Genomic DNA, 18,410 nt, shown 5'->3' on the forward strand with positions numbered 1-18,410 from the left:
CCTGATGGGGAAGGTTGTGGAGAAGGGATGGTCAGGGAGTTTGGGATGGACGTGTGCACATTGCTATATTTTAAATGGATAGCCAGCAAGGATGTAGGGTGTAGCACATGGAACTCTGCTCAATGTTATGTGGCAGCCTGGATGGGAGGGGAGTTCGGAGGAGAATGGATACATGTATATGTATGGCTGAGTTCCTTTGCTGTCCACCTGAAATTTTAACAACATTGTTAATCTGCTATACCAATACAAAATTAAAAGTTTAAAAGCAAATAAACAACCATGATCATGCCTGACAAGAAAGATAGGCCCTGCTCACAGGCACTGCTGGGCTTAAACATGTGATAATTCATGTGGGAAATTGTCCCTCCTCCAAAAAGCCCTCTTGAATTTACACTTTTTTCAGCAAAAGAACCCCAAAATCCCCAGTGCTGAGCTCTCCTTGCTGTTTCCGATGGGACACAGTGTCTCCTTCCTGTCCTCTACTCCCCAGCCTGTGATCTTTCCAGTGAGAGGAAGGGGGAGAGGTCTGGGCTCCGGGGTGCCCTCCTGGCCAGCCTACAGCAATCGTGCCCCAGCCAGGAGGCGGGAGGCGTTGCCCCGGGCTTAAGGCATGAATGGGGCGGGAGGCGGATGAAAGACAGCCTGCGCTCCTGGCCTAACGTACAAAGAGGCCAGAGCAGGTGCAAGGGAGGCCTGGGGCCCGCTGAGAGGAGAAACTGGATCTGGATCTGGAGATCAGTTTCACTCACAGCACTGCAGGTTTCCATTAGCTTTCTGTGGCTGTCACTCATGCTTCAGGGACAAAGCTATGGCTGGAGGTTAAGGAGAGCCAGAAGCCTGGGGATGGGGGCTCTTTTCTCCCCGGGGCAGTCATGTCTCCGCTTCCCAGGAGGCAGCTGCGCGAGGAGACCGTGGGAGCTTAGGGAAGATGGGCCAACACCGGCATTTTATAGATGGGACCAAAGAGACCTCCAGGTGTAATGACTCACCCAGGTCACACAGCTACTAACAGAGCTGGGACCTGAATCCAGGAGTCCCCACAATTGGGTCTGCTCTTGGGAACTGATTTTTATATACAACCTGTTCTGTCTCCTGGGGGCCTAAATGCGTGTGACTGGGGCTAGGAAGTCTCTACAGGGCAGCTAAGTTTGCCCTGGGTCTGGACGGTGCATGGAGAGGGCAGGCCCAGGGAAAGGACCCAGACAGGGCTGCCACAGGCAGACAAGTTGGGCAGGCAGGGATGGGTCTCCCTGAGCAGAAGGCCAGCTCCAAAGAGATCAGGTAGAGGGGACACCTTGCTCCCACAGAGCTGCCCAAAGCCATCCTAACTCCACCCCTGCAACAGCTGCACTGCCCTGGGCTATGGAGGAGCCTGTGAAGGGGGCAGGGAAAGGTCTGTGTTTTTGGTGGGGGCAGGGTGGGAGGGGAAGGAAGAGGAGGACAAAGCCAGCCTGTGTGGCACCTGGGACATTCCCAGTCTCTGTCCTGTCCCTCCCTGATTCTGCTTGGACAGGGTGGGAACAATGCCCCCATTGATGCCCATACCCCCAGGGATAACATCTCTGTGTCCCCTGGGACAGGTGCCAAGCAGGTGAGCCTGGTGGGGGTTGGGAGCCTGCTCTACAGCATGAGAGGCAGGACCTCGGGGATGGAGCAAGAGGTCCAGGGGGCAGAGGTTTCCCTTGGAGACAGTGGAGGCCACAGCAGAAGGGACTGGGGTCAGACTTCTGGGTAGGGCAGGAAACTCATTTCCCAGATGGGATGGAGCCCTTCTCTGCTCTGAGAGGGAGCACGGGAGTAACAAGGACCCAACCCCTGATCACAGGAGCTGCTGGTGTGGGAAGAAGAGCCCGAGAGATGAGGACTAACCCTTTCCTTTAGTAGAGAAGCAACAGAGGAAGCAGGTGGAGGACTAAGCGTGACACAGACCTTGGTTTTATCCAAAAAGTACAAGTCTGACATGGCTTTCCATGCCAGAAACAGAAATGACTCATTACCTACTTGGGGCATCTACTGGATTTCCGATCAACAAGACCTCAAATAAAATAAGAAGCTACATTTGCTATAATTTTAAGAAGAAATTCAGCTGGAGAAGGTGTGAAGAGACTCTTACACTGTTGGTAGGAAGGTAAATTGGTTCAGCCACCATGGAAATCAGTATGGAGGTTCCTTAACAAGCTAAAAATAGAGTTACCATACAACTCAGCAATCCCACTCCTGGGCATACATCTGGAAAAGACAAAAACTAATTTGAAAAGATAGATACATCTCAATATTCACAGAAGCACTATTTAGAATAGCCAGGACATGAAAGCAAACTGAATGTCCATCAACAGAAGAATGGATAAAGATGTCACATTTCTATACAGTGGAATATTATTCCTCCTGCCCCCAGTCTTTCCCAGCATCAGGGTCTTTTCCAATGAGTCAGTTCTTCACATCAGGTGGCCAAAGTATTGGAGCTTCAACTTCAGCACCAGTCCTTCCAATGAACATTCAGGGTTGATTTCCCTTAAGACTGACTGGCTTGATCTCCTTGCTGTCCAAGGGACTCCCAAGAGGCTTCTCCAGCATCACAGTTCGAAAGCACCAATTTTTGACACTCAGTCTTCTTTATAGTCCAACTCTCATATCCATACATGACTACTGGAAAAAACAAAGCTTTGACTATATGAACCTATACTATATAGCAGAGGGAATTTATGGAAAAGAATCAGAAAACCTAAAATGGAAAAGAATGGGAAAAATACATTGTATACATATTATATATATGTATACATTATATATACATATTATATATATTATATGTATATGTATATATCTGAATCACATTGCTGTATATGTGAAACTAATACAACATTGTAACCAACTATATTTCAATAAAAAAGAAGAGGAAAAAGAAGAAGAAATTCAATACTGTAGACTTCATCACTCTTTGGAGCACCCACCTGAGCGGAACTGTCCAGGGTTAGGTCAAAGGACTCCTGCTGGGGCACAAGGGGAAACGAGTATCCTGGAGCCTGCTCAGGCTGGGTGACCCAGCAGGAGAGTCACCTTCTCTGGGCTCAGTAACTCAGCTCTGAAGAGGGGCCAGAAGCCAGAACAGCCTGACATCAGTGGGCTGGTCAGCCTCTGCCTCCCCCACAGGAGTGCCCGGCCCCACAGTCAGGAGCTCTGGCCTGGAACATGCCTGGCACGTGCTAGCCTTGGGAGCTCATGAACTGTCTGGTGAGTTAATTTTGAACAGAGTGTGGGTGAAAGTTTTTTTAAATTAGAGGTTGTATCAACATGATTAATAATCCAGTGTGAAGGAGGACTCAGGTCATGCTCTCAAGAAGCCTATGTTCATTGAGCACAAAGATGATAAGACAGTGGTTCAGGGAAGAGTGGAGCCTCCCAGGTGAGGGCCCCAGGGACGACATTAAGGACAGGGAGGCACTGAGATGCCCTCGAAGGATGGGAATTGTTCTAACAAGCAGGGATGGGGCGATGGGAGGTCCTCAAAACAGAAGGGTGAAGAGCCAGTCACTCACTGACTCATTCAAACTGCTGGCTGACATTTCTTGAGCCCCCTCTGGGCACTGGGGGAACAGACCTGACAAGGTGTGTCCCTGCCCTCAAAGGAAACCACCACAGCAATTCCATCACTGCCTCAGTGGGAGCGCCAGCTGGTCTTCATCAAGGAGGCATTTTCTCAGCCTAGACTGGGGGTGACTTGGTTAGCAAGGGGAGTACATGCCATGTGTATAAGTGGGGGAGCACATGTCATGTGAAAAAGTGGGAGAGTCTGGGGCCCACTGGCAGAAGATTGTTTTTCTGTAGGTAACGGGAGCCATGGAAGGCTCTTGAGCAAGGGAGTCCACATTTTCAGCAAGGTCCTTTGGAAATAGCCCTGGCTGTCACAAAGAGGCCAGGCTAGACACAGAGAAGGGAGGGGAGGGACATAAAAGTCCACCTGGGGTATGGTGGAGCCAGGCTGAACAGGGAGGAGGGGCGGGTTGGAAGTGGCAGGGAAGGAGACAGGGAAAGTGGGTAAAGCAACTGGCTTGAAGGAAAAAGGCACGAGCTCCAGGCTATCATCTTGCCTGGAGAATCCCAGGGATAAGGGAGCCTGGTGGGCTGCCATCTATGGGGTTGCACAGAGTCGAACATGACTGAAGTGACTTAGCAGCAGCAGCAGCAGCCAGGCTATCAGAGGACAGAAGTGAGGTGGAGGGCTTCACAAGCTTTCAAGCAGGAAGGATATCTCGGAGGCTTAAGGGAGCCCCCATCCTGTGCAAAACTCCTTCCTGCAATAGCTGCTCAGAGAACTTCAGTGAAGGGACGCTCCCTCCCCATCATTAGCCTGTGCTATGGTAGAACAGCTCCAGCAGCTATGGAAAAGGGCTTCTGGAGTCCTGTTTAAACAGAAAGTAGGTCAATGGATGGATAGATGGATGAATGGATGCAAGAACACACAAAGACTGAGGCAGAGGGTGAAAAGAGCACATCTTGATGTCCCCCATGCCAACCCTCGTGGCTCCAGTCCTGATCTTCCTAATCTTTCCTGCCCTCTCCTGCAGGAAGCCTGCCCTTACTTCCTACCCAGGCAGCTTTCCTCTCCATCTCCCTGGTTCCCCTAGCACAGACTCGTTGGGTCATATGTCACTCTAGGGCTGTAGTCTGGGAGCTGCAGGGGCAGGGACAGAACTGAGGTTCATGTCCTCTGGTGTCCACATAGAACCCATCTCCAGGGGACCTCAGGATAGGAATGGTGGCAGGGAAACTTGGTCCCCACCACAGGCGTCAGTGCACACTGCAGGCAGCCTGCCCCGGGGACTTCCTCCTGTCCTCAGTCTTAAAGCCCCTCCTCTGGGGGGCGGGTCACCTGCTTCAAGCAGGTCCCAGCTGGGATCTCAGGTAGAGGCGTCTGCCATCACACTTTACAAAGCTGTAAAAGGGGCTAATGACCCCTTCCGCAGGCCCCCAGCTGACAGGAGGGGCAGAGGAATGCTGGCAGGGCTCAGCAGGTTCCACATGAAAGTGCACAGAAACCTGGGAGGAATTTTTATCCTCCTGGGGAGGTGGGGGGAAGGGAGGAATGTCACCTGGAAACCATCCACCCTTTCCTCCCCTCTCAGGAATTCTCAGCCTTGAAAAATTAGGAAATCTAGACTCCCCCCCAACTAAAAACCAACCATATCCTTTTTATAGACAGCCCCACATCTGACGGCCCCTCTTTTAAAATAGTCCTCTCTTGAGGACATTTACCCGTGTGCTAAGCAGTGTTGCAAACTCTCCCCAATGCAATCCTGATTAGCCCTATGAACCTGGTATTCTGATTTCCTCATTTTACAGATGCCAACACTGAAGCACAGAGAAGTTAAGTAATTTCCCCAAGGTCCCACAGCAAGCAAGTAACAGGATGTGAGCCTGCACCCTTATCCACTTTCCAAAAGGAATAATTTCTTTCTGATCCTGGAGGGAGCTGGAACCCCAGGCAACAACAAGGGTGAGCAGAGAGGAAGCTGGATTCACAACTTGTCTGATTTCCTCCTGCAGCCCCGCACCCTGGGCTGGGAGACATGGTCTCATTTCTTAGAGGCAGAGCCGGAGGCCCCTCCTTCTCGGCCAGTTGAGAGGAGGTCGGAAGGCAGACTGCTCTTCCATCCTGGACTCCAATTAGGGGAGACAACACATCCCCAGCAAAGAGAGTCATAGGGGGCCTAAGAGAGGGTCCTGGATACAAATCTTCCCTCCACTGCTCACAGCTGTGTGGTCTTGATACATTCCTTCACCTTCCTGAGCCCCAGTTTCCTCATCTGTGAAAGGGAGAAGGTAACAGGGCCTATTTCATTGGACAGTTATAAGGATTAAACATGTCATCTACTCAAATGTTTAGCCCCGTGCCTAAAATGTAGGAGGCCCTAGGTCTAAGTCAGCCAGCAGAAAAGCTGCAATATCCAGAAGAGGGAAGTGGCCTGCACTGGGGGGTGCTTTGTGCCCCGCCTCCCAGGAGGGACCTAGTCACCAACTGCAGTTCCCTCATGCGCAAACCTGTGGACCAGGGGTGGAGGGGTGGGAGTTGGAGGGAGGCAACATGCACCAGCTAGGCACAGACCCCTAGCACCTTGAAGTCAGAGGAGAACCGGACCAACCAGCAGGCAGACTTTTTCCTCTGAGTAAGTGCACCTGCCAGTGCATCTCCCTCTGAAAAGTGAGGGTGTTCCCACCGGCCCAGAGGCTGGCACTGGGTGTTGATTTTCTCTCCTTTATCCATCCTTCTCAGATGTCTGCAAAGGCAGCCCTGTCTTCTTAGTGGGGAGGGGAGAGGTCTGTAGGTGCCATACCCTTGGGGAAACAAAGACAGCCTTCTAGGAGAAGAGCAAGCGTTTGCCTCCAGCTCGTCGCTGTTAATCAGCCTTGGGGGAGATCAGCAGAGGCCCTTCCCCTAAGGATTTAGCCTGTGAGTGACTGAAAGTGGCCTCGAGGCTGGAGCAGAGGGCTAAGTAGCTAGGGGAGGGGGCGAGAAACAGGAGGCTTTCTCAGAGGGCCATGTGGCACAGGCTTATCTGCCCCTTGGGGTCTGAGTCCGTGGCCTGGTGGAGGAAGGGAATGCAGCCAGACCTGACTCCCTTCCTCTGTCCTGTCCCTCTGGGTCCCTCCAACCCTCTGTTCTCAAACAAGGTCATATCCCTCCAAGTGCCCACCCTGCTGTCTGGAATGGCCATACCTCCTAAACATCTTGAAAGACACTCTTCCCCTCCTCCCGCTCTTCTTCCTTCTCTTGCCCATCCTCCTCCTCTAGGAAGCTTTCCACAGAGAACTGTCGTCTTCTTAGCTCTACGACTAGGATCCACCCCTCCCACCTGCTGCTTCCCCAGCAAATACGCTGAGTCATGACTTGATGTTGAAATTTGGTGATTGGCTGAGTTCTGGACCCTGTGAGAGCAGGGTTTAGAGTCCCAAAAGCTGCAGTGAAGCAGGTAAATGAGCAGGCTCTGAAGTCGGATAGATCCAGGCTGGGCTGCCAGTCCCAGGGCTCTTGGGACGAGTAAACTTGCCCTCTCTGTGCCTCAATTCTCTCACTGTGGAGCAGTACATGAGATCATGCGTGAAAAGTTTTATAACAGTGCCTGGCGCTATTATTGTGATGGCAATTATTCCAGTCGTAATATCTCAGGACCACATCAGCTCAGGAACAGTGACAGATTTTATTTTCTTGGGCTCCAAAATCACTGCGGACAGTGACTGCAGCCATGAAATTAAAAGATGCTTGCTCCTTGGAAGAAAAGCTATGACAAACCTAGACAGTGTACTAAAAAGCAGAGACATCACTGCTGGCAAAGGTCTGTATAGTCAAAGCTATGGTTTTTCCAGTAGTCATGTACGGGTGTGAGAGCTGGACAATAGATAAAAAAGGCTAAGTGCCGAATAATTGATGCTTTCGAACTGTGGTGCTGGAGAAGACTTTGAGAGTCCCTTGGACTGCAAGGAGATCCAACCAGTCAATCCTGAAGGAAATCAGTCCTGAATATTCATGGGAAGGACAGATGCTAAAGCTGAAACTCCAATACTTTGGCCACCTGATGCGAAGAACCGACTCATTGGAAAAGACCCTGATGCTGGGAAAGATTGAAGGCAGGAGGTGAAGGGGACAATAGAGGATGAGACGGTTGGATGGTAACACCGACTCAATGGACATGAGTTTGAGCAAGCTCAGGGAGATAGTGAAGGACAGGGAAGCCTGGCATGCTGCAGTCCATGGGGTCGCACAGAGTCAGATACTACTGAACAACAACAGGGATCATAGGACCACAGAGGCTTAGGTCAGGAGGAGGCTTGGGCACTCACTTCAGCAGCACATATACTAATATAGATACGATACAAAGAAGATTAGCATGGCCCCTGTGCAAGGATTACATGCAAATTTGTAAAGAGTTCCATATTTTTTCACTGAAAAAGACACATATACCCCAACGTTCGTTGCAGCACTTTTTACAATAGCTAGGACATGGAAGCAACCTAGATGTCCATCAACAGATAAATGGATAAAGAAGCTCTGGTACATATATACAATGGAATATTACTCAGCCATAAAAAGGAACACATTTGAGTCAGTTCCAATGAGGTGGATGAACTGAGAGCCTATTATACAGAGTGAAGTAAGTCAGAAAAAAAAAAAAAAACGAAGTATCATATACTAACGCATAAATATGGAATCTAGAAAGATAGTACTGATGATCCTATTTGCAGGGCAGCAGTGGAGAAGCAGACATAGAGGACAGATTTGTGGACACAGCAGGGGAAGGAGAGGGCAGGACGAATGGAGAGAACAGGATGGAAACGTATACACTACCATAGATAGAATAGCTAGCTAGTGGGAATTGGCTGCATGACTCAGGGAACTCGAAGGGGAGTTCTGCGACAATCTAGAGGGGTGGAAGGTGGGAGGGAGGTTCAAGAGGGAGGGGACATAGGTATATGTATTGCTGAGGCATGTTGATGTATGGCAGGAACCAACAAAATATTGTAGAGCACTTATCCTTCAATTAAAAATAAATTAATTTTAAAAAAAGAAGGAGCCTTGGAGGTCATGTGGGGCAATTCACCTTCTGGGTCCCTTCCCCCAGCCTACCTTTCTGGAAGCATCAGGCCTGCAGTCTGGAGACAGAAGTCTCCTCTGCAATGGTCACACCCGTGGCACCTTCCCACGGGTGCTTTGATGACAGGGGTGACCCAGGTGGACGAGTAAGCCTCTTCCTATCCTGCTCCCTCTCCCAAAAGTTCCATCCCTAGCCTCAAGGAAGTGTTTGAACCAGGAGGATCACCCCTAACTCCATGCTGAGCCTGTCAGCTGGGGCTCAGGGCCTATAGAGGCCTCAGCCTCAGGACCCTCCTGCTTGAAGCTCATGATCTCTAGGACTCTGGGGCTGGGCAGAGTGGGCAAAGATAAAACCCAACACTGCCTCTTTCAGACCTAGCCCATGATGGGGCTGCAGGCCAAGACCTATGGGTACCTGGCTCTCTCCTTCGCAATCCTGGCCCAACCTGTAAGAACTGGGCTTGGGAAAAGCTTGTTCATGATCTGAGAGGTAGGCACCATATGCAGAAGACAGTCTGAGCTCTAAGGAGGTGGAGGCATGGCAATGGGCAGTCTGCAGAGGAATGGGGAGGGAAAGGGCAGGAGAGATACCCCCAGAGGGTTTCTGATGGAGCCCTCAGCCTGGATGAGGTTGGAGGCCTGTTGGTATCTGGCTGCTGGTGCAGAGTGTGGTGTCCAGGAAGCCTCCAGTCCTGCCCCTGGGAGATGTCGTGTCTGGTGGATCCCAGGCTTGGGGTCAGGGACATTTCTTGAGTCTGGCCAGCTCTCCAGACAGGTGTGGCCCAGCCCTAACCAGTCAGGTCACTCTGGGCCATCACCCCCCCAGTGGGCTCCTTTGTTCTTTTCCTGTGGCATTCCTGCCCTGTGCCCCAGTGGCACAAGCCTGGGATGTGCCGGGGGGCCAGTGAGCTAGGTGGGTTTAGCAGCTGCTGGGGCCAGGGGAAGAGGTAAAAGGGGACAGGCGGAGCTGGCAAGCTGCACCCCTCAGTCTGTGCCTCAAAGCCCACTTGTAGATCTCATCCCACTTTCCAGACCCAAGCCCTTGTTTGTAGGCGTTTGAGGGGCTTTGGGCTCTGGAGGAGGCCTTGGGCCCTGAGGGGGTATCATAGAGGATGGGGACAGAAGCTCCTCTGGCGGAAACACCTGGTGCAGCCCACCGGCCCTCCTTCTCCACCAGGCCTCACCCTCTTCTCTCCTTCCCTTCCAGGGCTGCTCCTCAACTTCCTCTTCAGGAGCCCTTACAGAGTCCCCCCGCTCTGGCCAGGCTCAGCTCTCCATCTTGCCCCAAGTGTCAGGTACCTGGAACTGTGGGCTTTGCCCCCATCTCTGGCTGCCCACTAAGAACCTCCAGGAAGTAAACCAGAAACATGCAGCTCTGCCGGGTGTGGAGCAACTGGGTACGTCCCTGGGCACCAGACCTGGCAAACAACCTTCCACTGCTGCTGCTGGAAGCGAAGGAAACCACAAGCCAAGCTCCCTGCACCTGGTGCCCAGAGCCCAGGGATGATCCTCTGGGTGCCCAGAGCCATCAAGAAAAAGAAGAGTGAAGGGCCAAGGGGAGCACACCCCTAGGGGCAACAGGCATTCCTTCTCAACCACTGGACTCGGCCAGCCTCTGCCACCAATCTGCCATCCCAGGAGACATGCCACCCACCAACGGAGCAAACGGCCACTCACCCCAAGTCACTTCTTCAACTGCAGCCCGCAGGCAGGACAAGTTCATCTTATAGAGAGCCTCCTCCTTCCTGGCTCTTGCCTCTCCTTCCCCTGATCTTATCCCCAGGAGCAGAGACACTCTCTCCTTTTTCCAGTACTGCTCCCTTCACTCCTTCCTAGCCCTGCTTGCTCCACACTCCCCTCCTCCAAGAAGTCTACCATGGTTTCACCCCTGCTCCAAGCTGTTGGCTACTTAATTCCTCCCAGCACAAGTATCCCTGTGTGCAAACGCTAGCTCACATGGAAGAGAGGGGTGGTGGCCTCCCCCATCCCATCCCCAGCACACGTATCCCTGTGTGCAAACGCTAGTTCACATGGAAGAGAGGGGTGGCGGGGAGTTACTCTTGGTATTTATTATTGCTCAGGGGCTTCACTGGTAGCTCAGGTGATAAAGAATCCAGCAGCAACACAGGAGTCCCGAGTTTGACCCCTGAGTTGGGAAGATCCCTTGGAGAAGGGATAGGCTACCCACTCCAGTATTCATGGGCTTCCCTGGTGGCTCAGACTGTAAAGAATCCACCTGCAATGCGGGAGACCTGGGTTCAATCCCTGGATTAGGAAGATCACCTGGAGAAGGGCATGGCAACCCACTCCAGTATTCTTGCCTGGAGCATTCCCATGGACAAAGGAGCCTGGTGGGCTACAGTCCATAGGGTCGCAAAGAGTCGCAAAAACATGGCTGAGCGAACAAGCACAGCACACAGCATTATTCCTCAGACGTTCTACGGTTTTCATAACACTTTCCCTGACAACTGACTCAAATAATCTTTAACATTACTAAGGTAAGCAGAAAGGGATAAGTATCTATCTTTCTATAGAGGACACTGGGGCCCAGAGAAAGAGGTTTGACCAAGATCACGGAACCTATTAGAGGACTCAGCCCAGGTCTCCAGACCCTCCGGGACGCCCCCTGCGCGGACTGGCACTGCTTGTTAGTCTGGGAGGGCCTCCTGGAGGAGGTGTACCGCGCGCTGCCTCAGGAGGGAAGGCAGAGACCCAGGTGGAGAAGCGGCGCGGGCCTCGGTCGGCTGGGCGGCGTGGGAACCGGCCAGGCTGGAGCGAGGGGAGGGGGCGCCGCGCTCACCGCAAGGTTCCGCCCCTCGGCGGGCGCAGACAAAGGGGTCGCTGTGCCCAGTCGCCCCCTCCCCTTGCTCGGCGCCCCGCGCCCGCCCCCTCTCCCCAAAGCTGCTTTCAATTTAAACGCCTCCAACCAGCGGGCGCTGCCCCGGGGGGCGCGACCGCAGCGCCGAGCGCCCCTGTAATTTCCGCGGGGAGCTGACCGGCTCAAACACGGCCCCGCGGTGCCCCGACCGCAGGCCCCGAGACCGGAGACGGCGCCCAGACGGCCTTGCCCGGGTCGTGGGAGCGCCGCTGGGGCGGCCTCCTCCGAGGGCCCAGCCCGGCCCCGCCGCCTCCTCCACGCAGCCCAACGCCACCGGGAAGCCTGCGCGCCTTCCCCCATCGCTGCTGCCTCCAAGTCCCTCGCACCTATAAAAACCCAACTCCCTTTGGGGAGGAAACCGGGTCAGGAGTACCCATTCTGAAGGAGTACCCGCTTCAGACTAGAGGCTCCCTGAGGGCAGGGGTTAGTTCTTTTCAGACTAGGGGCTTGTAAGGGAAGGTATTGGGTCAATGCTTCCCCCAGCAGACTGGGGAGATCTTGGACGGCAAGGGTTTGGGGTCTCCCTAAAAGACAGGGAGTCAGTGAAAGAATGTCTGTAAAGCATGGAAGCCTGGTGCTCAGACCTAGAGTAAATTTTTGTGCGTTGCTTGTTAGTTGCTACTTCTACTAACCAGTTTCTCCAAAGCTGGAGCCCGGGAAGCAGGCATGTCCCACCTTTCATCCCTTTCCCCCAGTCCACAAGTGCCTACCCAGAACAGTCCGGAAAGAGAGGACACTTCTCACGCTGCCCCCTCCCCAGGGACCTCCTTGGAAGATGAGTCTAAGTGACCTGAGCTGGAGTTCCTGCTTGCCTGCTGAAGAAGTGGAAGGGAGGGTCCTGCCCCCAGGTTAAAGAGGAGGGGACCCCAGCCTCTGGGCCTCCAGGGAAGGACCCAGCATGGATTGTCTCAAAGGGGTAGGTGGGTAAGAGCCACGGACATGGGGAATCTATCTGCCAATCCTCACCTTAGCACAGATCAGGCAGAAAGGCCAGCTGGACACCAAGAAGAACTTTTGAGACCTGGCAGGAAGCTCCAGGGGCTTCTCCAGGCAGGGCCCTGTGTTGGGATGGTGGACATGCCTGCCAAAGCTGCCTTCTGGCCTGAAGTGTGTATTCTCTTTCCTGCTCCCCTCGGCCTGGGAGCTCTGCCCACCCACCCTCCCTTCTGAGACTTCTGGAGGGGGCATTTTGAGTTAATACATATGAGTGAATTGTCTGAAGTGCCTGATGTCCCTGGATCACTGCTACTCTCAGTGGATGGGGCTCCACTGGAATTTTCCAGATCATGGGGTGTGTGTGTTTGTGTGTGTGTGTGTGGTGTGTTGAAGGAGCACAGCTGGGGGCCCTGCTTGTCCTGAGTGCTCTGCTCCACCTTGTCCCCTCCCCCATGTCCCAAACACCCCTCTCTTTCCAGCCTGGCTTTTGTGGTGAAGCTAATCAGAAGTAATTATGGGGAAGGAGGGGTCCTTAGAGGGACCCCACAGAGACCACCTCATCCGCCCTGGCCCAGCCGTGGTGGCCCTGGCCCCCGGGGCCTAGGCCTCGCTCAGCTCCTCCTGGTGAGAGTGAAGCCGCCAACGCCACCCCTGCCTGCGGCTCCCCTCTCTCCCTACCAATCCAAGCCCGCAGCTCCAGGTAAGCGCACACATCTGGGTTACCCTCAGTTGGCCCCCAGTTTTTCCATCCTCATTCATTCATCTCGCGTTTACTGGGCACCTTCTCTGAGCCAGGGCCCATGCTGGGCACTGAAGTGACTGGTGCCCACCCTGGGACATGGGTCAGTGCAGACACTGAGGAGGGGAAGGCAGAGGGCCCCCTCCAGAGGCACAGGCCATTTCAGGGAGGACCTCCCCTCACCACCATCTTGCTGAGGCTGAGGGGGCTTGGGGGACAGAGACCATCAGCTCCAGAAGCTGTGAGGACTTCCTGACTCCGCACTCCTAACCTGGCGGGCCACCCAGTGCTGCCTCCCACCCAGTGTTGACAGATGTCAGGCCAGCCCAGCTCTGTCTTCCTGTCCTGCCCCTGCCTTCCTCTGGCAGCCTCTTCCATCCACTTCTGTTCTTCCTGCTTCTTTGCTCAGAGGTCCCTCAGCATGTGTGGAGACCCTCAGTCAGCACGCATGGGGTTCAGAGCCTTAGACACCTCAGAGAACAGCTGTCCTCTCTATTTCCCACACGCACCCAGAAACTGAGGCTAGGACGGGTGGCAGGGCGAATGCAGGCAGGCAGCACAGCAGAACTGAATCCTGGGCTTCTGACTCCTGGTCCAGGGCTCTTCCTGGGGAGTCCTTCTTGACCTGCACCTGAGGGCAGTTTGGGTCTGCTCCTTCCTCCATCCCTTTACCTCGCCCAGGAGAACTGAGGAGCAAAGAGGGTCTCCACCATCTTGACTCCTGCCCTACCCCAGTAGCCTGGGCCTGAAGATGGGTGGTGGGGTGGGAAGGACCAGAGTGCGGCTCAGTTGAGGGTCTCTAATTTGCTCCTGCCCCTTGATGTCCAGAAGAAAACAGGCCTTCTGTGCCCAAGAGACTTCCAAGCAGAAGTGGAGGTCAGTGCCCCCCCCACCGCCCCGGAGGTGCCAAGGTGGTAATTAGGCTTGGGGGTGGGCCCTGAAAGGATGGGGGTGGGGCGGCCCTCATCCCCGGGAGCTGAGCTGGGCAGAGGAGCTGTGTGGTCTGGGCAAATGGGTGGTTTGTAGGTGGTCTGGGGAATGAATGAGTGAGTGTTTGGGAGGGAAGCTGATGGGGGGGAGCAAAGAGGGGGGGAGCAGGCGGAGGGTAGAGCAAAGCTGGGTCGTCTCTCCCTGGACTCACTGGTCTGGACCCCCGCCCCTGTTCTGAGGCATCACCAAGAAGAGTCCCATGAGGCACCTGGGGGTCTCAGGGATGCTTGCCCTGGGCCTGCAGCAGTGGGCCACCTGGGCCACCACATGGGGTGGGGGTGTTGAGGAGAGGATGGGGTTGGGGGAGGGGGCCTGGTGAGCTCTCTGCTGAGATCATGGCTGTAGGGAGCCCCCATCTCCCCGCCTGCTCCCTCAGCTTCGGGGGAAGGGAGGAGGCTGGCGGAGGTGGTTCAGTGCAGGGTCCCTGGCACGTGGTGCAGTGTCCGCCTGCTGCCCTGTCCCCACTCCCAGCCCTTGTCTGATCCCTCTCGCTGTAAGGAACAATTCCTTCCTGGACTGCGAGGGGCCCTCTGATTGAATCCCTGCCCCTGTCTCAGCCTCACGGGAGCTGCGAATCCACGAGATGACCTCTTCTCCTAACCCTCAGGATCACCTCTCCACCGCTTCTCCACTCAGGCTGCAGGGGGTAAACTATTAGTGACTTCACCGCCCTGAGCTTTGGTTTCCCTACATGTGAAATATAAGGAATACAGTATTAACTATGAGGATTAAAGAAGCCACCCAGGGTCCACATTCTTAAAATGGCAGTTGTGGCAATGATTAATGCCCGACAAGATGTCTCTTGTGTCCAGAGGGTAATCCTCCTCCCAGGAATGGCTACCTGGAACCCAGGACCTGGCTGTGACCCCTGGCATAGGGACCAGGACTGTGGCAGGCAGGCAGTGAGGTGAGCAGGTCATGGGGAAGGGGTGGGGTTATTGGACTGTCCAGTGGCACCTGCTGGGGCCCGGGGCACATTCCTCCTCCCCCGCTCCCCCACCTGCCGGCTGCCACCTGTGATGCTCACCTGGCTTCTGCAGCAAGAGAGAGTGCAGTGAGACTAGCAGACACAGCTGCTCCGAGGGAAGGAATGAACTGAGGGAGCAGCCCCATTTGAACAGCCTGCTGGGGCACCTCAGCTGCCCGCCCTCCTAGGGGGGCTAAGTGTCTCTCGCCCAGTTTCATCCTGTAACCCTCAGCACCCTGGGAGGATCCTTATGACAGGGCTGGCTCTCCACTCTCAGACTGGTATCCCCCTGAGGCAGGGACTGGACCCTCACCATCAGAACAAAGGATTCGTGAAGGGGAGCTTACCCAAAGACCCTGGCCCATGGGGACACGACTGAAGTGACTTAGCAGCAGCAGCAACCCCTCTCTGGGTTCAATAGCCTTACTGCACTCCTTATTCACATCCAAAATTTTCCATTGCTGGGAAAGTCTGCAGCAAAGCCAGCAAGAACTAGAAAATCTGGGAGACTGTCTGCTGCCCTGTGATCTGGAAGTGGCGGAGATCAGGGGGAAGGACAGGGCTGGTGGAGAGGCAGACTCTACATTAGGGTCATTCCCAAGTCAGTCTCCCTCCTCCGTTCCCTCCTTGAAGCCAGCCAGGCTAACCCCTCCTCTCCCTCTGTGCTCTGTCCCCACTGAGCTAGAGCTGGAAAGGACTGGTTGGTGTTCAGTGGTAGGGGTGCAGCCAAAGGAAAGAAGGAATCTTTATCCCCCAGACCTGCAGTCAGGCCAACATAGCAGCCTCTGGGGGTTGCTCCTGGGTGGCTGAGACCTTGAGGATGGGAAAGCCCAGATTCGGAGCCAGTGATACTCATACCTTCAGATGTCAGCACCCACTCTCCCAGGAGGAAAGAGAGCCCCTTTCCCACCATTCCCTACTCACTCCAGATATGGATCATCCGGGCTTGGGAGCTGAAGGAGGAGGGGAGCTGCCCTAAATGCAATGCTCTTTCCGAGGAACTGGGAGGATTCTGAGGCAGGTGGGAAGTATCAGTTGGGAGTCATTTAGACAGAGAGAGGACATAGCTTTGGAGAGAGGAGAGGACTAGAAGACCATCTTGCCCACGCCTCCCTTCCACGCCAATCCTTGCTGACTACCTCTCAGAGAATGTCTGCTGTTTTCAGGCCTACCACCATGTGCATGCTAGAGAAGGAAATGGCAAACCCACTCCAGCATTCTTGCCCGGATAATTCCGTGGGCAGAGGAGCTTGATGGGCTACACTGCATGGGGTCACAAAGAGTCAGACACGACTGAGTGACTAACACACACACACACACACACACACACACACACACGCCCCATGTGCATACAATGCAGAAGTCTCCACATCCTCACCTCAAAAATCAAAACGTGTTCATTAAAGGCCTACTGTGTTCCAGACCTCCTGTGTGCAGGGTGGTGTTCTAAGCATGAATGAGCAACACTCCCCTCCCTCACTAGCTCACAGTCTAGGGGCTGTAACACACAAGGCAGATTCCAGTTCAAGACAGAATGAAATACAAGCTAGGCAGAGACGCCAAGAAATCTGGTGTACAGACAGGGAAATTCATCCTGACAAAAGATCAAAGATAACCTTCCCAAGCATCCAAAGGGTAATGCAGAAAGTAATTCGGATCCAATACCCTGAAGTGCCTCTTCTGCCTAGAAGCCTTCTGTGAGTCCCCAGTCTAAATCTGTCCCACCCCCATTATAAGTTCTCCTTGAGTTCCTAAAGATACCCTGAACTTATCACAGTTTGTAAGGATATGTTTATTTATGGGATTATGTGATTAATTCTTCTCCCCCACAGCACCGTAAGTGCCAGGAACAACCTTGTTTGTGAGCCAAGGTGGTGGGCCCTGAAAGCATGCAGCATGGCCAGGGTGAAACAAGCCACTAGATGTGGCTAGAGTTAAGGGGGTGAAGTGCACAGTGGCGGCCCAGACTGGCAGGGGAAATTGGCACCAGATCAGGGCAGGCTGTAAATGCCAGGCAACGTTGCTACTTTATCCTGCTGGCAGTGGGGAGCCATCAAAGGTTTTTGAGCATGAGAGTGGCATGTTCCAACCTGTGTTCTGAGATTCCAGGATCCCTTAGTACAGTGCAGAGGAGGGATGGGGGGTTGGAGTGTGCCCCCCTGGAGCCAGGGGAACCAGCCTTTGTTGCAATAGTCTCAGGGACTGGTTTTAAAAGGTCTCAGTTTTGCATCTGGAGCAATCAAAGTGGAAAGCAAAGTGGGCAAGTTCGAACTACTAATACTACAGAAAGGATGGGGTTTGGTGACCAATTGGATGGTAAAAGGAGGGAACATTAAGGATGACTTGCAAATTCTAGTCACACTGCTTTGGAGATGGTAATGCCTTCAAGCTGGATAAGGCATACCTAAGGCAGCAGTTGTTGAGAAAGATGAGCTATATTTGAAAGATTGAAGGCGGGAGGAGAAGGGGACGACAGAGGATGAGATGGCTGGATGGCATCACCAACTATTATGGGCATGAGTTTGAATAGGCTCCGGGAGTTGGTGATGAACAGGGAAGCCTGGAGTGCTACAGTCCATGGGGTCGCAAAGAGTCGGACACGACTGAGTGACTGAACTGAACTGAACTGAGTATATTTGGACATACTCCTGAGATCCACTGTCCATTCTCCTATTATAGCCAAAGTCAGTGTTCTCTTACCCCTCCACACAGGCTTCAGGGTGGCATAGCTTCCCCAGGGTGGTGATGCTCATAGATACCAGGGGGGAGTGTGGGGTGGGCAAGTGGGAGTTGGAACTGGGCACCGGTCCTTCTCTCTTCCTGCCCTTGCTTGGCACTGCCTTTTGACTGGACCTCTGACTTCCTGCTCCTCTTGGTGTTTCCACCCCACAAGAGGATCTCCCCAGGGAGGCTGGATAAGATGGGGAAGAGATCAGGAAGGAAAGATCTGAACTCTGAGGCAAGTTTAGCTCCTAGAGCTTTGCCCTCCTCACCCCTGCCCACTAGATAGCCCTGTGCACACCTGGATTCTTGGAACTCTTAGCAGAAGATATAAGAGAGGGGGCTGGGAAAAACACAGGGCTGTGGGGAGGCATTGGGTCCAGCCACATGCAGAGTATTAAGAGGGAGTGTGGGCCCCAGACATGGACCCTGAACAATAAACTCAAGGTTGAACTTGCAGTCCTCTATGGAGGGCTCAGGACTCAGTTCTCAGACCCTGGAAGCAGGAGCCCAGACCTCAGGGCATCCCAGCATGCCCCAGGGTGAGCCCTGGACAGAGAGCAAATGCCTGGTTGGCAAGACCCCCAACGAAAAG

At 53.8% G+C, this 18,410-nt stretch overlaps 1 non-coding gene across 1 annotated transcript; it reads left to right on the plus strand.

Moving 5' to 3' along the window:
• The first annotated feature begins 7,825 nt into the window (after window positions 1–7,825).
• On the plus strand, window positions 7,826–7,932 carry LOC138415516 (U6 spliceosomal RNA). The gene has a single exon (XR_011247274.1). It is a non-coding gene; the product is annotated as a U6 spliceosomal RNA (small nuclear RNA).
• Window positions 7,933–18,410: the final 10,478 nt, after the last annotated feature.

This window comes from Ovis canadensis, chromosome 11, assembly GCF_042477335.2.
Source record: "Ovis canadensis isolate MfBH-ARS-UI-01 breed Bighorn chromosome 11, ARS-UI_OviCan_v2, whole genome shotgun sequence".
Classification (NCBI taxonomy): domain Eukaryota; kingdom Metazoa; phylum Chordata; class Mammalia; order Artiodactyla; family Bovidae; genus Ovis; species Ovis canadensis.